This window comes from Centroberyx gerrardi, chromosome 2 (assembly GCF_048128805.1).
Source record: "Centroberyx gerrardi isolate f3 chromosome 2, fCenGer3.hap1.cur.20231027, whole genome shotgun sequence".
NCBI lineage: Eukaryota > Metazoa > Chordata > Actinopteri > Beryciformes > Berycidae > Centroberyx > Centroberyx gerrardi.
The window spans coordinates 2,708,034-2,724,991 of NC_135998.1; positions in this window are offsets into that span (position 1 = coordinate 2,708,034).

Sequence of the window (16,958 nt, forward strand, 5' to 3'; positions counted from 1 at the left end):
ATACCACACAGCTTTCAGAGCTGGGTCAGAGGTCAAATCTGTTCTGTATATTTAGCCTGGTCCTTCAGGCTAGCATGATCTGATTTACTGGAGTGACACCTCAATTTAAAGCTAAGATTCAGACCTTTTCATAGAGTCCAACATTGTTGAGTTTACCCCTTCTGGTGGCTAGCAGCACACTGATGAATTATGGTTACATTCAGCTCTTTTCAAAAGGCCTGCAGCCAACAGGTTTTATATTCTACCTTATCCTCCTGTATTTCTGGTAAACCTGCTTCAAATCAAACATGTTGCACATCAAATTAAAGCTTAGGTTCTCTTCTTTCCAACAATTTTTGGCTTTCCATCCTATCACAACCTGGCTGCTTAAAATCAGACATTTAGTATGGTCAATACCACACAGCTTTCAGAGCTGGGTCAGATGTCAAATCTGTTCTGTATATTTAGCCTGGTCCTTCAGGCTAGCATGATCTGATTTACTGGAGTGACACCTCAATTTAAAGCTAAGATTCAGACCTTTTCATAGAGTCCAACATTGTTGTGTTCACCCCTTCTGGTGGCTAGCAGCACACTGATGAATTATGGTTACATTCAGCTGTTTTCAAAAGGCCCGCAGCCAACTGGTTTTATATTCTAACTTATCCTCCTGTATTTCTGGTAAACCTGCTTCAAATCAAACATGTTGCACATCAAATTAAAGCTTAGGTTCTCTTCTTTCCAACATTTTTTGGCTTTCCATCATAGCACAAGCTGGCTGCTTAAAATCAGACATTTAGTATGGTCAATACCACACAGCTTTCAGAGCTGGGTCAGAGGTCAAATCTGTTCTGTATATTTAGCCTGGTCCTTCAGGCTAGCATGATCTGATTTACTGGAGTGACACCTCAATTTAAAGCTAAGATTCAGACCTTTTCATAGAGTCCAACATTGTTGAGTTTACCCCTTCTGGTGGCTAGCAGCACACTGATGAATTATGGTTACATTCAGCTCTTTTCAAAAGGCCTGCAGCCAACAGGTTTAATATTCTACCTTATCCTCCTGTATTTCTGGTAAACCTGCTTCAAATCAAACATGTTGCACATCAAATTAAAGCTTAGGTTCTCTTCTTTCCAACAATTTTTGGCTTTCCATCATAGCACAAGCTGGCTGCTTAAAATCAGACATTTAGTATGGTCAATACCACACAGCTTTCAGAGCTGGGTCAGAGGTCAAATCTGTTCTGTATATTTAGCTTGGTCTTTCAGGCTAGCATGATCTGATTTACTGGAGTGATACCTCCATGTAAAGCTCAGATTCAGACCTTTTCATAGAGTCCAACATTGTTGAGTTTACCCCTTCTGGTGGCTAGCAGCACACTGATGAATTATGGTTACATTCAGCTCTTTTCAAAAGGCCTGCAGCCAACAGGTTTTATATTCTACCTTATCCTCCTGTATTTCTGGTAAACCTGCTACAAATCAAACATGTTGCACATCAAATTAAAGCTTAGGTTCTCTTCTTTCCAACAATTTTTGGCTTTCCATCATAGCACAAGCTGGCTGCTTAAAATCAGACATTTAGTATGGTCAATACCACACAGCTTTCAGAGCTGGGTCAGAGGTCAAATCTGTTCTGTATATTTAGCTTGGTCTTTCAGGCTAGCATGATCTGATTTACTGGAGTGATACCTCCATGTAAAGCTCAGATTCAGACCTTTTCATAGAGTCCAACATTGTTGAGTTTACCCCTTCTGGTGGCTAGCAGCACACTGATGAATTATGGTTATATTCAGCTCTTTTCAAAAGGCCTGCAGCCAACAGGTTTTATATTCTAACTTATCCTCCTGTATTTCTGGTAAACCTGCTTCAAATCAAACATGTTGCACATCAAATTAAAGCTTAGGTTCTCTTCTTTCCAACAATTTTTGGCTTTCCATCCTATCACAACCTGGCTGCTTAAAATCAGACATTTAGTATGGTCAATACCACACAGCTTTCAGAGCTGGGTCAGAGGTCAAATCTGTTCTGTATATTTAGCCTGGTCCTTCAGGCTAGCATGATCTGATTTACTGGAGTGACACCTCAATTTAAAGCTTAGATTCAGACCTTTTCATAGAGTCCAACATTGTTGAGTTTACCCCTTCTGGTGGCTTGCAGCACACTGATGAATTATGGTTACATTCAGCTCTTTTCAAAAGGCCTGCAGCCAACAGTTTTTATATTCTAACTTATCCTCCTGTATTTCTGGTAAACCTGCTTCAAATCAAACATGTTGCACATCAAATTAAAGCTTAGGTTCTCTTCTTTCCATCAATTGTTGGCTTTTCATCCTATCACAACCTGGCTGCTTAAAATCAGACATTTAGTGTGGTCAATACCACACAGCTTTCAGAGCTGGGTCAGAGGTCAAATCTGTTCTGTATATTTAGCCTGGTCTTTCAGGCTAGCATGATCTGATTTACTGGAGTGACACCTCAATTTAAAGCTCAGATTCAGACCTTTTCATAGAGTCCAACATTGTTGATTTTACCCCTTCTGGTGGCTAGCAGCACACTGATTAATTATGGTTACATTCAGCTGTTTTCAAAAGGCCTGCAGCCAACAGGTTTTATATTCTAACTTATCCTCCTGTATTTCTGGTAAACCTGCTTCAAATCAAACATGTTGCACATCAAATTAAAGCTTAGGTTCTCTTCTTTCCAACATTTTTTGGCTTTCCATCATAGCACAAGCTGGCTGCTTAAAATCAGACATTTAGTATGGTCAATACCACACAGCTTTCAGAGCTGGGTCAGAGGTCAAATCTGTTCTGTATATTTAGCCTGGTCCTTCAGGCTAGCATGATCTGATTTACTGGAGTGACACCTCAATTTAAAGCTAAGATTCAGACCTTTTCATAGAGTCCAACATTGTTGAGTTTACCCCTTCTGGTGGCTAGCAGCACACTGATGAATTATGGTTACATTCAGCTCTTTTCAAAAGGCCTGCAGCCAACAGGTTTTATATTCTAACTTATCCTCCTGTATTTCTGGTAAACCTGCTTCAAATCAAACATGTTGCACATCAAATTAAAGCTTAGGTTCTCTTCTTTCCAACAATTGTTGGCTTTCCATCATAGCACAACCTGGCTGCTTAAAATCAGACATTTAGTGTGGTCAATACCACACAGCTTTCAGAGCTGGGTCAGAGGTCAAATCTGTTCTGTATATTTAGCCTGGTCTTTCAGGCTAGCATGATCTGATTTACTGGAGTGACACCTCAATTTAAAGCTAAGATTCAGACCTTTTCATAGAGTCCAACATTGTTGAGTTTACCCCTTCTGGTGGCTAGCAGCACACTGATGAATTATGGTTACATTCAGCTCTTTTCAAAAGGCCTGCAGCCAACAGGTTTTATATTCTACCTTATCCTCCTGTATTTCTGGTAAAACTGCTTCAAATCAAACATGTTGCACATCAAATTAAAGCTTAGGTTCTCTTCTTTCCAACAATTTTTGGCTTTCCATCATAGCACAAGCTGGCTGCTTAAAATCAGACATTTAGTATGGTCAATACCACACAGCTTTCAGAGCTGGGTCAGAGGTCAAATCTGTTCTGTATATTTAGCTTGGTCTTTCAGGCTAGCATGATCTGATTTACTGGAGTGATACCTCAATTTAAAGCTCAGATTCAGACCTTTTCATAGAGTCCAACATTGTTGATTTTACCCCTTCTGGTGGCTAGCAGCACACTGATGAATTATGGTTACATTCAGCTCTTTTCAAAAGGCCTGCAGCCAACAGGTTTTATAGTCTAACTTATCCTCTTGTATTTCTGGTAAACCTGCTTCAAATCAAACATGTTGCACATCAAATTAAAGCTTAGGTTCTCTTCTTTCCATCAATTGTTGGCTTTCCATCCTATCACAACCTGGCTGCTTAAAATCAGACATTTAGTGTGGTCAATACCACACAGCTTTCAGAGCTGGGTCAGATGTCAAATCTGTTCTGTATATTTAGCCTGGTCCTTCAGGCTAGCATGATCTGATTTACTGGAGTGACACCTCAATTTAAAGCTAAGATTCAGACCTTTTCATAGAGTCCAACATTGTTGTGTTCACCCCTTCTGGTGGCTAGCAGCACACTGATGAATTATGGTTACATTCAGCTGTTTTCAAAAGGCCCGCAGCCAACTGGTTTTATATTCTAACTTATCCTCCTGTATTTCTGGTAAACCTGCTTCAAATCAAACATGTTGCACATCAAATTAAAGCTTAGGTTCTCTTCTTTCCAACATTTTTTGGCTTTCCATCATAGCACAAGCTGGCTGCTTAAAATCAGACATTTAGTATGGTCAATACCACACAGCTTTCAGAGCTGGGTCAGAGGTCAAATCTGTTCTGTATATTTAGCCTGGTCCTTCAGGCTAGCATGATCTGATTTACTGGAGTGACACCTCAATTTAAAGCTAAGATTCAGACCTTTTCATAGAGTCCAACATTGTTGAGTTTACCCCTTCTGGTGGCTAGCAGCACACTGATGAATTATGGTTACATTCAGCTCTTTTCAAAAGGCCTGCAGCCAACAGGTTTTATATTCTACCTTATCCTCCTGTATTTCTGGTAAACCTGCTTCAAATCAAACATGTTGCACATCAAATTAAAGCTTAGGTTCTCTTCTTTCCAACAATTTTTGGCTTTCCATCATAGCACAAGCTGGCTGCTTAAAATCAGACATTTAGTATGGTCAATACCACACAGCTTTCAGAGCTGGGTCAGAGGTCAAATCTGTTCTGTATATTTAGCTTGGTCTTTTAGGCTAGCATGATCTGATTTACTGGAGTGATACCTCAATTTAAAGCTCAGATTCAGACCTTTTCATAGAGTCCAACATTGTTGATTTTACCCCTTCTGGTGGCTAGCAGCACACTGATGAATTATGGTTACATTCAGCTCTTTTCAAAAGGCCTGCAGCCAACAGGTTTTATAGTCTAACTTATCCTCTTGTATTTCTGGTAAACCTGCTTCAAATCAAACATGTTGCACATCAAATTAAAGCTTAGGTTCTCTTCTTTCCATCAATTGTTGGCTTTCCATCCTATCACAACCTGGCTGCTTAAAATCAGACATTTAGTGTGGTCAATACCACACAGCTTTCAGAGCTGGGTCAGATGTCAAATCTGTTCTGTATATTTAGCCTGGTCCTTCAGGCTAGCATGATCTAATTTACTGGAGTGACACCTCAATTTAAAGCTAAGATTCAGACCTTTTCATAGAGTCCAACATTGTTGTGTTCACCCCTTCTGGTGGCTAGCAGCACACTGATGAATTATGGTTACATTCAGCTGTTTTCAAAAGGCCCGCAGCCAACTGGTTTTATATTCTAACTTATCCTCCTGTATTTCTGGTAAACCTGCTTCAAATCAAACATGTTGCACATCAAATTAAAGCTTAGGTTCTCTTCTTTCCAACATTTTTTGGCTTTCCATCATAGCACAAGCTGGCTGCTTAAAATCAGACATTTAGTATGGTCAATACCACACAGCTTTCAGAGCTGGGTCAGAGGTCAAATCTGTTCTGTATATTTAGCCTGGTCCTTCAGGCTAGCATGATCTGATTTACTGGAGTGACACCTCAATTTAAAGCTAAGATTCAGACCTTTTCATAGAGTCCAACATTGTTGAGTTTACCCCTTCTGGTGGCTAGCAGCACACTGATGAATTATGGTTACATTCAGCTCTTTTCAAAAGGCCTGCAGCCAACAGGTTTTATATTCTACCTTATCCTCCTGTATTTCTGGTAAACCTGCTTCAAATCAAACATGTTGCACATCAAATTAAAGCTTAGGTTCTCTTCTTTCCAACAATTTTTGGCTTTCCATCATAGCACAAGCTGGCTGCTTAAAATCAGACATTTAGTATGGTCAATACCACACAGCTTTCAGAGCTGGGTCAGAGGTCAAATCTGTTCTGTATATTTAGCTTGGTCTTTCAGGCTAGCATGATCTGATTTACTGGAGTGATACCTCCATGTAAAGCTCAGATTCAGACCTTTTCATAGAGTCCAACATTGTTGAGTTTACCCCTTCTGGTGGCTAGCAGCACACTGATGAATTATGGTTACATTCAGCTCTTTTCAAAAGGCCTGCAGCCAACAGGTTTTATATTCTACCTTATCCTCCTGTATTTCTGGTAAACCTGCTACAAATCAAACATGTTGCACATCAAATTAAAGCTTAGGTTCTCTTCTTTCCAACAATTTTTGGCTTTCCATCATAGCACAAGCTGGCTGCTTAAAATCAGACATTTAGTATGGTCAATACCACACAGCTTTCAGAGCTGGGTCAGAGGTCAAATCTGTTCTGTATATTTAGCTTGGTCTTTCAGGCTAGCATGATCTGATTTACTGGAGTGATACCTCCATGTAAAGCTCAGATTCAGACCTTTTCATAGAGTCCAACATTGTTGAGTTTACCCCTTCTGGTGGCTAGCAGCACACTGATGAATTATGGTTATATTCAGCTCTTTTCAAAAGGCCTGCAGCCAACAGGTTTTATATTCTAACTTATCCTCCTGTATTTCTGGTAAACCTGCTTCAAATCAAACATGTTGCACATCAAATTAAAGCTTAGGTTCTCTTCTTTCCAACAATTTTTGGCTTTCCATCCTATCACAACCTGGCTGCTTAAAATCAGACATTTAGTATGGTCAATACCACACAGCTTTCAGAGCTGGGTCAGAGGTCAAATCTGTTCTGTATATTTAGCCTGGTCCTTCAGGCTAGCATGATCTGATTTACTGGAGTGACACCTCAATTTAAAGCTTAGATTCAGACCTTTTCATAGAGTCCAACATTGTTGAGTTTACCCCTTCTGGTGGCTTGCAGCACACTGATGAATTATGGTTACATTCAGCTCTTTTCAAAAGGCCTGCAGCCAACAGTTTTTATATTCTAACTTATCCTCCTGTATTTCTGGTAAACCTGCTTCAAATCAAACATGTTGCACATCAAATTAAAGCTTAGGTTCTCTTCTTTCCATCAATTGTTGGCTTTTCATCCTATCACAACCTGGCTGCTTAAAATCAGACATTTAGTGTGGTCAATACCACACAGCTTTCAGAGCTGGGTCAGAGGTCAAATCTGTTCTGTATATTTAGCCTGGTCTTTCAGGCTAGCATGATCTGATTTACTGGAGTGACACCTCAATTTAAAGCTCAGATTCAGACCTTTTCATAGAGTCCAACATTGTTGATTTTACCCCTTCTGGTGGCTAGCAGCACACTGATTAATTATGGTTACATTCAGCTGTTTTCAAAAGGCCTGCAGCCAACAGGTTTTATATTCTAACTTATCCTCCTGTATTTCTGGTAAACCTGCTTCAAATCAAACATGTTGCACATCAAATTAAAGCTTAGGTTCTCTTCTTTCCAACATTTTTTGGCTTTCCATCATAGCACAAGCTGGCTGCTTAAAATCAGACATTTAGTATGGTCAATACCACACAGCTTTCAGAGCTGGGTCAGAGGTCAAATCTGTTCTGTATATTTAGCCTGGTCCTTCAGGCTAGCATGATCTGATTTACTGGAGTGACACCTCAATTTAAAGCTAAGATTCAGACCTTTTCATAGAGTCCAACATTGTTGAGTTTACCCCTTCTGGTGGCTAGCAGCACACTGATGAATTATGGTTACATTCAGCTCTTTTCAAAAGGCCTGCAGCCAACAGGTTTTATATTCTAACTTATCCTCCTGTATTTCTGGTAAACCTGCTTCAAATCAAACATGTTGCACATCAAATTAAAGCTTAGGTTCTCTTCTTTCCAACAATTGTTGGCTTTCCATCATAGCACAACCTGGCTGCTTAAAATCAGACATTTAGTGTGGTCAATACCACACAGCTTTCAGAGCTGGGTCAGAGGTCAAATCTGTTCTGTATATTTAGCCTGGTCTTTCAGGCTAGCATGATCTGATTTACTGGAGTGACACCTCAATTTAAAGCTAAGATTCAGACCTTTTCATAGAGTCCAACATTGTTGAGTTTACCCCTTCTGGTGGCTAGCAGCACACTGATGAATTATGGTTACATTCAGCTCTTTTCAAAAGGCCTGCAGCCAACAGGTTTTATATTCTACCTTATCCTCCTGTATTTCTGGTAAAACTGCTTCAAATCAAACATGTTGCACATCAAATTAAAGCTTAGGTTCTCTTCTTTCCAACAATTTTTGGCTTTCCATCATAGCACAAGCTGGCTGCTTAAAATCAGACATTTAGTATGGTCAATACCACACAGCTTTCAGAGCTGGGTCAGAGGTCAAATCTGTTCTGTATATTTAGCTTGGTCTTTCAGGCTAGCATGATCTGATTTACTGGAGTGATACCTCAATTTAAAGCTCAGATTCAGACCTTTTCATAGAGTCCAACATTGTTGATTTTACCCCTTCTGGTGGCTAGCAGCACACTGATGAATTATGGTTACATTCAGCTCTTTTCAAAAGGCCTGCAGCCAACAGGTTTTATAGTCTAACTTATCCTCTTGTATTTCTGGTAAACCTGCTTCAAATCAAACATGTTGCACATCAAATTAAAGCTTAGGTTCTCTTCTTTCCATCAATTGTTGGCTTTCCATCCTATCACAACCTGGCTGCTTAAAATCAGACATTTAGTGTGGTCAATACCACACAGCTTTCAGAGCTGGGTCAGATGTCAAATCTGTTCTGTATATTTAGCCTGGTCCTTCAGGCTAGCATGATCTGATTTACTGGAGTGACACCTCAATTTAAAGCTAAGATTCAGACCTTTTCATAGAGTCCAACATTGTTGTGTTCACCCCTTCTGGTGGCTAGCAGCACACTGATGAATTATGGTTACATTCAGCTGTTTTCAAAAGGCCCGCAGCCAACTGGTTTTATATTCTAACTTATCCTCCTGTATTTCTGGTAAACCTGCTTCAAATCAAACATGTTGCACATCAAATTAAAGCTTAGGTTCTCTTCTTTCCAACATTTTTTGGCTTTCCATCATAGCACAAGCTGGCTGCTTAAAATCAGACATTTAGTATGGTCAATACCACACAGCTTTCAGAGCTGGGTCAGAGGTCAAATCTGTTCTGTATATTTAGCCTGGTCCTTCAGGCTAGCATGATCTGATTTACTGGAGTGACACCTCAATTTAAAGCTAAGATTCAGACCTTTTCATAGAGTCCAACATTGTTGAGTTTACCCCTTCTGGTGGCTAGCAGCACACTGATGAATTATGGTTACATTCAGCTCTTTTCAAAAGGCCTGCAGCCAACAGGTTTTATATTCTACCTTATCCTCCTGTATTTCTGGTAAACCTGCTTCAAATCAAACATGTTGCACATCAAATTAAAGCTTAGGTTCTCTTCTTTCCAACAATTTTTGGCTTTCCATCATAGCACAAGCTGGCTGCTTAAAATCAGACATTTAGTATGGTCAATACCACACAGCTTTCAGAGCTGGGTCAGAGGTCAAATCTGTTCTGTATATTTAGCTTGGTCTTTCAGGCTAGCATGATCTGATTTACTGGAGTGATACCTCAATTTAAAGCTCAGATTCAGACCTTTTCATAGAGTCCAACATTGTTGATTTTACCCCTTCTGGTGGCTAGCAGCACACTGATGAATTATGGTTACATTCAGCTCTTTTCAAAAGGCCTGCAGCCAACAGGTTTTATAGTCTAACTTATCCTCTTGTATTTCTGGTAAACCTGCTTCAAATCAAACATGTTGCACATCAAATTAAAGCTTAGGTTCTCTTCTTTCCATCAATTGTTGGCTTTCCATCCTATCACAACCTGGCTGCTTAAAATCAGACATTTAGTGTGGTCAATACCACACAGCTTTCAGAGCTGGGTCAGATGTCAAATCTGTTCTGTATATTTAGCCTGGTCCTTCAGGCTAGCATGATCTGATTTACTGGAGTGACACCTCAATTTAAAGCTAAGATTCAGACCTTTTCATAGAGTCCAACATTGTTGTGTTCACCCCTTCTGGTGGCTAGCAGCACACTGATGAATTATGGTTACATTCAGCTGTTTTCAAAAGGCCCGCAGCCAACTGGTTTTATATTCTAACTTATCCTCCTGTATTTCTGGTAAACCTGCTTCAAATCAAACATGTTGCACATCAAATTAAAGCTTAGGTTCTCTTCTTTCCAACATTTTTTGGCTTTCCATCATAGCACAAGCTGGCTGCTTAAAATCAGACATTTAGTATGGTCAATACCACACAGCTTTCAGAGCTGGGTCAGAGGTCAAATCTGTTCTGTATATTTAGCCTGGTCCTTCAGGCTAGCATGATCTGATTTACTGGAGTGACACCTCAATTTAAAGCTAAGATTCAGACCTTTTCATAGAGTCCAACATTGTTGAGTTTACCCCTTCTGGTGGCTAGCAGCACACTGATGAATTATGGTTACATTCAGCTCTTTTCAAAAGGCCTGCAGCCAACAGGTTTTATATTCTACCTTATCCTCCTGTATTTCTGGTAAACCTGCTTCAAATCAAACATGTTGCACATCAAATTAAAGCTTAGGTTCTCTTCTTTCCATCAATTGTTGGCTTTCCATCCTATCACAACCTGGCTGCTTAAAATCAGACATTTAGTGTGGTCAATACCACACAGCTTTCAGAGCTGGGTCAGAGGTCAAATCTGTTCTGTATATTTAACCTGGTCTTTCAGGCTAGCATGATCTGATTTACTGGAGTGACACCTCAATTTAAAGCTCAGATTCAGACCTTTTCATAGAGTCCAACATTGTTGTGTTCACCCCTTCTGGTGGCTAGCAGCACACTGATGAATTATGGTTACATTCAGCTGTTTTCAAAAGGCCTGCAGCCAACTGGTTTTATATTCTAACTTATCCTCCTGTATTTCTGGTAAACCTGCTTCAAATCAAACATGTTGCACATCAAATTAAAGCTTAGGTTCTCTTCTTTCCAACATTTTTTGGCTTTCCATCATAGCACAAGCTGGCTGCTTAAAATCAGACATTTAGTATGGTCAATACCACACAGCTTTCAGAGCTGGGTCAGAGGTCAAATCTGTTCTGTATATTTAGCCTGGTCCTTCAGGCTAGCATGATCTGATTTACTGGAGTGACACCTCAATTTAAAGCTAAGATTCAGACCTTTTCATAGAGTCCAACATTGTTGAGTTTACCCCTTCTGGTGGCTAGCAGCACACTGATGAATTATGGTTACATTCAGCTCTTTTCAAAAGGCCTGCAGCCAACAGGTTTTATATTCTACCTTATCCTCCTGTATTTCTGGTAAACCTGCTTCAAATCAAACATGTTGCACATCAAATTAAAGCTTAGGTTCTCTTCTTTCCAACAATTTTTGGCTTTCCATCATAGCACAAGCTGGCTGCTTAAAATCAGACATTTAGTGTGGTCAATACCACACAGCTTTCAGAGCTGGGTCAGAGGTCAAATCTGTTCTGTATATTTAGCCTGGTCTTTCAGGCTAGCATGATCTGATTTACTGGAGTGACACCTCAATTTAAAGCTCAGATTCAGACCTTTTCATAGAGTCCAACATTGTTGATTTTACCCCTTCTGGTGGCTAGCAGCACACTGATTAATTATGGTTACATTCAGCTGTTTTCAAAAGGCCTGCAGCCAACAGGTTTTATATTCTAACTTATCCTCCTGTATTTCTGGTAAACCTGCTTCAAATCAAACATGTTGCACATCAAATTAAAGCTTAGGTTCTCTTCTTTCCAACATTTTTTGGCTTTCCATCATAGCACAAGCTGGCTGCTTAAAATCAGACATTTAGTATGGTCAATACCACACAGCTTTCAGAGCTGGGTCAGAGGTCAAATCTGTTCTGTATATTTAGCCTGGTCCTTCAGGCTAGCATGATCTGATTTACTGGAGTGACACCTCAATTTAAAGCTAAGATTCAGACCTTTTCATAGAGTCCAACATTGTTGAGTTTACCCCTTCTGGTGGCTAGCAGCACACTGATGAATTATGGTTACATTCAGCTCTTTTCAAAAGGCCTGCAGCCAACAGGTTTTATATTCTACCTTATCCTCCTGTATTTCTGGTAAACCTGCTTCAAATCAAACATGTTGCACATCAAATTAAAGCTTAGGTTCTCTTCTTTCCAACAATTTTTGGCTTTCCATCCTATCACAACCTGGCTGCTTAAAATCAGACATTTAGTATGGTCAATACCACACAGCTTTCAGAGCTGGGTCAGAGGTCAAATCTGTTCTGTATATTTAGCCTGGTCCTTCAGGCTAGCATGATCTGATTTACTGGAGTGACACCTCAATTTAAAGCTAAGATTCAGACCTTTTCATAGAGTCCAACATTGTTGAGTTTACCCCTTCTGGTGGCTAGCAGCACACTGATGAATTATGGTTACATTCAGCTCTTTTCAAAAGGCCTGCAGCCAACAGTTTTTATATTCTAACTTATCCTCCTGTATTTCTGGTAAACCTGCTTCAAATCAAACATGTTGCACATCAAATTAAAGCTTAGGTTCTCTTCTTTCCATCAATTGTTGGCTTTTCATCCTATCACAACCTGGCTGCTTAAAATCAGACATTTAGTGTGGTCAATACCACACAGCTTTCAGAGCTGGGTCAGAGGTCAAATCTGTTCTGTATATTTAGCCTGGTCTTTCAGGCTAGCATGATCTGATTTACTGGAGTGACACCTCAATTTAAAGCTCAGATTCAGACCTTTTCATAGAGTCCAACATTGTTGATTTTACCCCTTCTGGTGGCTAGCAGCACACTGATTAATTATGGTTACATTCAGCTGTTTTCAAAAGGCCTGCAGCCAACAGGTTTTATATTCTAACTTATCCTCCTGTATTTCTGGTAAACCTGCTTCAAATCAAACATGTTGCACATCAAATTAAAGTTTAGGTTCTCTTCTTTCCATCAATTGTTGGCTTTCCATCATAGCACAACCTGACTGCTTAAAATCAGACATTTAGTGTGGTCAATACCACACAGCTTTCAGAGCTGGGTCAGAGGTCAAATCTGTTCTGTATATTTAGCCTGGTCTTTCAGGCTAGCATGATCTAATTTACTGGAGTGACACCTCAATTTAAAGCTCAGATTCAGACCTTTTCATAGAGTCCAACATTGTTGAGTTTACCCCTTCTGGTGGCTAGCAGCACACTGATGAATTATGGTTACATTCAGCTGTTTTCAAAAGGCCTGCAGCCAACAGGTTTTATATTCTAACTTATCCTCCTGTATTTCTGGTAAACCTGCTTCAAATCAAACATGTTGCACATCAAATTAAAGCTTAGGTTCTCTTCTTTCCATCAATTGTTGGCTTTCCATCCTATCACAACCTGGCTGCTTAAAATCAGACATTTAGTGTGGTCAATACCACACAGCTTTCAGAGCTGGGTCAGAGGTCAAATCTGTTCTGTATATTTAGCCTGGTCTTTCAGGCTAGCATGATCTGATTTACTGGAGTGACACCTCAATTTAAAGCTCAGATTCAGACCTTTTCATAGAGTCCAACATTGTTGATTTTACCCCTTCTGGTGGCTAGCAGCACACTGATTAATTATGGTTACATTCAGCTGTTTTCAAAAGGCCTGCAGCCAACAGGTTTTATATTCTAACTTATCCTCCTGTATTTCTGGTAAACCTGCTTCAAATCAAACATGTTGCACATCAAATTAAAGTTTAGGTTCTCTTCTTTCCATCAATTGTTGGCTTTCCATCATAGCACAACCTGACTGCTTAAAATCAGACATTTAGTGTGGTCAATACCACACAGCTTTCAGAGCTGGGTCAGAGGTCAAATCTGTTCTGTATATTTAGCCTGGTCTTTCAGGCTAGCATGATCTAATTTACTGGAGTGACACCTCAATTTAAAGCTCAGATTCAGACCTTTTCATAGAGTCCAACATTGTTGAGTTTACCCCTTCTGGTGGCTAGCAGCACACTGATGAATTATGGTTACATTCAGCTGTTTTCAAAAGGCCTGCAGCCAACAGCTTTTATATTCTAACTTATCCTCCTGTATTTCTGGTAAACCTGCTTCAAATCAAACATGTTGCACATCAAATTAAAGCTTAGGTTCTCTTCTTTCCATCAATTGTTGGCTTTCCATCCTATCACAACCTGGCTGCTTAAAATCAGACATTTAGTGTGGTCAATACCACACAGCTTTCAGAGCTGGGTCAGAGGTCAAATCTGTTCTGTATATTTAACCTGGTCTTTCAGGCTGGCATGATCTGATTTACTGGAGTGACACCTCAATTTAAAGCTCAGATTCAGACCTTTTCATAGAGTCCAACATTGTTGAGTTTACCCCTTCTGGTGGCTAGCAGCACACTGATGAATTATGGTTACATTCAGCTCTTTTCAAAAGGCCTGCAGCCAACAGGTTTTATATTCTAACTTATCCTCCTGTATTTCTGGTAAACCTGCTTCAAATCAAACATGTTGCACATCAAATTAAAGCTTAGGTTCTCTTCTTTCCATCAATTGTTGGCTTTTCATCCTATCACAACCTGGCTGCTTAAAATCAGACATTTAGTGTGGTCAATACCACACAGCTTTCAGAGCTGGGTCAGAGGTCAAATCTGTTCTGTATATTTAGCCTGGTCTTTCAGGCTAGCATGATCTGATTTACTGGAGTGACACCTCAATTTAAAGCTCAGATTCAGACCTTTTCATAGAGTCCAACATTGTTGATTTTACCCCTTCTGGTGGCTAGCAGCACACTGATTAATTATGGTTACATTCAGCTGTTTTCAAAAGGCCTGCAGCCAACAGGTTTTATATTCTAACTTATCCTCCTGTATTTCTGGTAAACCTGCTTCAAATCAAACATGTTGCACATCAAATTAAAGCTTAGGTTCTCTTCTTTCCAACATTTTTTGGCTTTCCATCATAGCACAAGCTGGCTGCTTAAAATCAGACATTTAGTATGGTCAATACCACACAGCTTTCAGAGCTGGGTCAGAGGTCAAATCTGTTCTGTATATTTAGCCTGGTCCTTCAGGCTAGCATGATCTGATTTACAGGAGTGACACCTCAATTTAAAGCTAAGATTCAGACCTTTTCATAGAGTCCAACATTGTTGAGTTTACCCCTTCTGGTGGCTAGCAGCACACTGATGAATTATGGTTACATTCAGCTCTTTTCAAAAGGCCTGCAGCCAACAGGTTTTATATTCTACCTTATCCTCCTGTATTTCTGGTAAACCTGCTTCAAATCAAACATGTTGCACATCAAATTAAAGCTTAGGTTCTCTTCTTTCCAACAATTTTTGGCTTTCCATCCTATCACAACCTGGCTGCTTAAAATCAGACATTTAGTATGGTCAATACCACACAGCTTTCAGAGCTGGGTCAGAGGTCAAATCTGTTCTGTATATTTAGCCTGGTCCTTCAGGCTAGCATGATCTGATTTACTGGAGTGACACCTCAATTTAAAGCTAAGATTCAGACCTTTTCATAGAGTCCAACATTGTTGAGTTTACCCCTTCTGGTGGCTTGCAGCACACTGATGAATTATGGTTACATTCAGCTCTTTTCAAAAGGCCTGCAGCCAACAGTTTTTATATTCTAACTTATCCTCCTGTATTTCTGGTAAACCTGCTTCAAATCAAACATGTTGCACATCAAATTAAAGCTTAGGTTCTCTTCTTTCCATCAATTGTTGGCTTTTCATCCTATCACAACCTGGCTGCTTAAAATCAGACATTTAGTGTGGTCAATACCACACAGCTTTCAGAGCTGGGTCAGAGGTCAAATCTGTTCTGTATATTTAGCCTGGTCTTTCAGGCTAGCATGATCTGATTTACTGGAGTGACAACTCAATTTAAAGCTCAGATTCAGACCTTTTCAAAGAGTCCAACATTGTTGATTTTACCCCTTCTGGTGGCTAGCAGCACACTGATTAATTATGGTTACATTCAGCTGTTTTCAAAAGGCCTGCAGCCAACAGGTTTTATATTCTAACTTATCCTCCTGTATTTCTGGTAAACCTGCTTCAAATCAAACATGTTGCACATCAAATTAAAGTTTAGGTTCTCTTCTTTCCATCAATTGTTGGCTTTCCATCATAGCACAACCTGACTGCTTAAAATCAGACATTTAGTGTGGTCAATACCACACAGCTTTCAGAGCTGGGTCAGAGGTCAAATCTGTTCTGTATATTTAGCCTGGTCTTTCAGGCTAGCATGATCTAATTTACTGGAGTGACACCTCAATTTAAAGCTCAGATTCAGACCTTTTCATAGAGTCCAACATTGTTGAGTTTACCCCTTCTGGTGGCTAGCAGCACACTGATGAATTATGGTTACATTCAGCTGTTTTCAAAAGGCCTGCAGCCAACAGGTTTTATATTCTAACTTATCCTCCTGTATTTCTGGTAAACCTGCTTCAAATCAAACATGTTGCACATCAAATTAAAGCTTAGGTTCTCTTCTTTCCATCAATTGTTGGCTTTCCATCCTATCACAACCTGGCTGCTTAAAATCAGACATTTAGTGTGGTCAATACCACACAGCTTTCAGAGCTGGGTCAGAGGTCAAATCTGTTCTGTATATTTAGCCTGGTCTTTCAGGCTAGCATGATCTGATTTACTGGAGTGACACCTCAATTTAAAGCTCAGATTCAGACCTTTTCATAGAGTCCAACATTGTTGATTTTACCCCTTCTGGTGGCTAGCAGCACACTGATGAATTATGGTTACATTCAGCTGTTTTCAAAAGGCCTGCAGCCAACAGGTTTTATATTCTAACTTATCCTCCTGTATTTCTGGTAAACCTGCTTCAAATCAAACATGTTGCACATCAAATTAAAGCTTAGGTTCTCTTCTTTCCATCAATTGTTGGCTTTCCATCCTATCACAACCTGGCTGCTTAAAATCAGACATTTAGTATGGTCAATACCACACAGCTTTCAGAGCTGGGTCAGATGTCAAATCTGTTCTGTATATTTAGCCTGGTCCTTCAGGCTAGCATGATCTGATTTACTGGAGTGACACCTC